This window comes from Eriocheir sinensis, chromosome 1 (assembly GCF_024679095.1).
Source record: "Eriocheir sinensis breed Jianghai 21 chromosome 1, ASM2467909v1, whole genome shotgun sequence".
NCBI classification, from domain to species: domain Eukaryota; kingdom Metazoa; phylum Arthropoda; class Malacostraca; order Decapoda; family Varunidae; genus Eriocheir; species Eriocheir sinensis.
The window spans coordinates 20,777,849-20,781,720 of record NC_066509.1 but is presented as its reverse complement, the minus strand read 5'-3'; the positions used below and the strand labels follow the sequence as shown (position 1 = coordinate 20,781,720).

The 3,872-nt window shown below is 42.4% G+C and overlaps 1 non-coding gene across 1 annotated transcript; it reads right to left on the bottom strand.

Moving 5' to 3' along the window:
* Positions 1-1,538: 1,538 nt before the first annotated feature.
* Positions 1,539-1,613, bottom strand: Trnat-ugu (transfer RNA threonine (anticodon UGU)). The gene has a single exon. It is a non-coding gene; the product is annotated as a tRNA-Thr (tRNA).
* Positions 1,614-3,872: the final 2,259 nt, after the last annotated feature.

Here is a 3,872-nt window from a genome sequence, read left to right as displayed (position 1 = left end):
AGAAAGAAGAGAGAACAGAGAGAGAAACGGAGAGATAGCGAAATGAAACATGAGAACATATATTGAATGAGAGAGAGAGAGAGAGAGAGAGAGAGAGAAGTTTTATCAATATATTTTTTCCGATGGTAACTTATTTCCATCAACACACACACACACACACACACACACACACACGCACACTGGAAACAAACAAACAAACAAACCGGCAAACAAACAAACAACAGACGAACATAAATAGGAATACTTTTCTTTCACAATCAGAGAAAACAATGAAGGATGGGTCTCTCTCTCTCTCTCTCTCTCTCTCTCTCTCTCTCTCTCTCTCTCTCTCTCTCTCTCTCTCTCTCTCTCTCTCTCTCCTCTAGTTTATATAAAAGAATACTGCCGGAGTGATTTATATTGACGCAGTTCATATATATCAAGTTAATTCATGCACCTATGATTAATGTCCAGGTGGGCTGTAATTAGAACCACCGATGGAATACCTGACTTCGGGGACTTCTGGGGAGAGAGGTATGAGATGGGTGTGTGGGGGGGAGGGGAGGGAGGGAGGGGGTCGTGTGGGTGGGTGGGGGGAAGTTTTTGGGGGTTGTGGAGGGTTGTGTGTGGGGGTGGGTTGTGGGGGGGCGAGGGGGATTGTTTTGTGTGGGGGGGGCGTGGGGAATTGTGTGTGTGTGTGTGTGTGTGTGTGTGTGTGTGTGTGTGTGTGTGTGTGTGTGTGTGTGTGTGTGTGTGTGTGTATGTGCCCGCTACTCGCTGCTCCCAAAAAGAATCCAGAGGGTGTGAGGGGTCAATTTCTGGAGGAGAGTGGCCAGATGGCTTTCTTCCCTTCTCGCTTCCGTTCCTTCTCCATTCCTTCTTTCATCATTATTTTTTTTCCTTCCTTCCTTCGTTTCTTTCTTCTCTCCTTAGTTCCTTCCTTCCTTCTGTACTATCTTCATTCACTCCTTATCTCCATTATTTTTTTCCTTCTTTCCTTCCTTCCTTTCCTCCTCAATTCCCTTTTCCATCATTATTTTTTTCCTTCCTTCCTTCGTTTCTTTCATCTCTCCTTCCTTCCTTCTTTCTGTGCTATCTTCATTCACTCCTTACATCCATTATATTTTTCCTTCCTTCCTTCCTTTCTTCATAAATTTACCTTCACTCTCTCCTTCTTTCCTTCATTCCTTTCCTTCATTTTTTCTTTCATTTACTTCGTTTTCTCTTTCTTTCAATCTTCTATATTAGTTTTTATTTCTTTTATTTTCTTATTTCTTTTCTTTGCACGCAGCGACTAAGCATGCAAAACACTCCACCAGACTTTCATTTTCTCTCTATCTTTTTAACTTTCCATTCTTTTATTTGATCCTCAAAATATTAAACACACCATCACCTCCCCCAAGTCACTCCTCTAATCTCTCCTTTTGTTAAGCGATCACACAGAGAAACAAACCTAATAAACACACAATCCTCCCTAAGTCCTCCAATCTTTCCTTTTGTTAATAGACGATCACTCAAAGAAACAACAAACCCTAATGAAAAAAAAGGTTAGACATACTTGCCCCCTGTGAGGTTTGAACTCACGACCCCTGGTTTACAGAGCCAGTGCTCTGCCACTGAGCTAAGGAGGAGGCCGTGGGGGAGTGCAGGCAGGGCAGGAGGTGATAACAGAAGGGAATGACTCCCCCACTGCCAGCTGATTCATTATCGGCATGGAACGGGGAAAGGAGGAGGAGGAGAGGAGAAGGAGGAGGAACACAAAGAAACACAAAGGAGAACAAACAACAGCAGAACAAGCTACATAACTATATAATCAAGGTGGAAGATGAGGACAGCAAAATGGAGGGAGGAGGAGGGGGAGAAGAGAAGGAGAGAGTTAGAGGAGGAAATGAAAAGTAGAAAAGAAGAAGAAAGGGAGAAATAGGAGGAGGAGGAGGAGGAGGAATAACTCATGAGAAGGAGCAAAAAAATAAGATCAGAGAAGAGAGGAGGAGGGAAAAAGCGGAGAAGAAGAGGAAAACAGGGACAGAAAAGGAGAAAAAGAAGAGGAAGAAAAAAGTAGTAGTAGTATTAGTAGTAGTAATTAATAGTAGTAGTAGTAGTAGCGACAGACAGACGAGCAGGGAGAACAATTTGTATAGCTAAGGCGATTACTATAACCTCCTCCTCCTCCTCTCCTCCTCCTGCTCCTCTTATTTCTCCCTTTTTCCTTTCTTGTGCTTTTTCCTCTATTCTCCTATTTATTCTTTCTATTCTCTTCCCTCTTCTATTTTCCGAAATATGCTTCTCATCTGCTTCCTCCTCCTCCTGCTTTTTTTTTTTCTTTCGTCTTCTTTAACTACTTCTACTCCTCTTTCTCGTTCTTCTCCTCCTCCTCCTCCTCCTCCTCCTCCTCCTTTTATTTCTATGCATTTCAAGGTCACTTTATGTTCTTGTAATCCTTTTTAATCACTCTTTCTTTTCCTTCCTTTTGCTCCTCCTCCTCCTCCTCCTCCTCCTCTTTACACCCATCACACCTCTCCCCCCCTTCACCCCCCTTCCTGTCGTCTCCCCTCTCTCCCCCACCTCCCATACCTCATCACCATCACCCCATCACTTTATCACCCCCTTTCCGTCCTCCCCATCCCACCCTCATCACCTCTCTTATCTTCTTCCCCTCTTCTTCCTTTCTTCTTCTCCTAGTTAGTCTATTTCTGCCTCCTTCTCCCCTCCTCCTGTTACACTCATCCACCACTCTGTTAGGGTGGCACTCACCACATGACTGCCAAACCTGTACCATCCACCACTCTGTTGAAATCTTTCTTGCCCTATGTCTTTGTTGAATCTGAATTTATCAGCTCAAACCGTTTTTATTGTTCCCGCCTTTCATCTTCCTCCTTTATCCTATTTCACTTTTGTATATTATTTTTTTTACTTCTACTTCCTCGTTTTGCTTTTCTGCGTTTTTACATTCTCATAATATTAATCTTCCCAATTTCTACCCATTTAAATACTCTCTTTTTTCTCTTCTTTCCAATTCGTGTTTATTTTTTCCTCCTTTTATTGTTTTCCAACTTTTCTATTTCTTTTCACATCCTCTTACTTTTTCATATATTCTAAGTCTTATTTCGCCTCTTATCCCTTCTCCCTACTCTGCCTTGCTTTAATTCTTCCATTGCCTTCCTCGTAACTTCCTTTTTGTATCCTCTACGTTCTTTGAGTTATAATTCCTTGACATTTTTTCTTCCACTTCGTTCTTCCATTTTCTTGTTCATCTTTTTGTTTCCTTTTTGCAAGTCTTGTTTTTACTTCATCTAATATTTTTTCCTTTCTTTTTTTCCTTCGTCCTTCTTCTTTTGCTTCTTTTCTTCCTCTTACTCCTTCAAAACTCTCACTTACTCATACTTATTATTTCCATATTACTCCTTCTCCTCTTTTTTCCTGCCCACAAACTTTTCTTTCGATTTTGCATTCCGCTTTCATCATTTTCCTCCTATTCTCTTCCTTTTCTTCTGCAGTGGTGATGCCGGGAAGAAGGGGGGGCGGATATGGTAGTCCTGGTGGTTGAAGTGCCTGCCATGATGGTGTTAATGGTCGTTATTCAAATGGTGGGTAATTAGTAGTGGTGGTAGCGGCATGGTTCGTGATAGTGTTATTAGTTGGAATGCTTATGTTGAGTTTAAGTCTACGGGTTTGTTATACCATGTTTCAGTTACTATTCATCACTTGCGCGCGCGAGTGTGTGTGTGTGTGTGTGTGTGTGTATAATTCACCCTGGACTGATCGCGTTTTCCTTTTAGTGTCACATTTTTGCACAGCTCTCCCCCGCCCCGCACTTCTCATGGTCTGACAGCCAATCACACAGAAGAGCCGCGTATGGGATGTCAGGTTCCACTTCCCGTAAAATTCGTCAA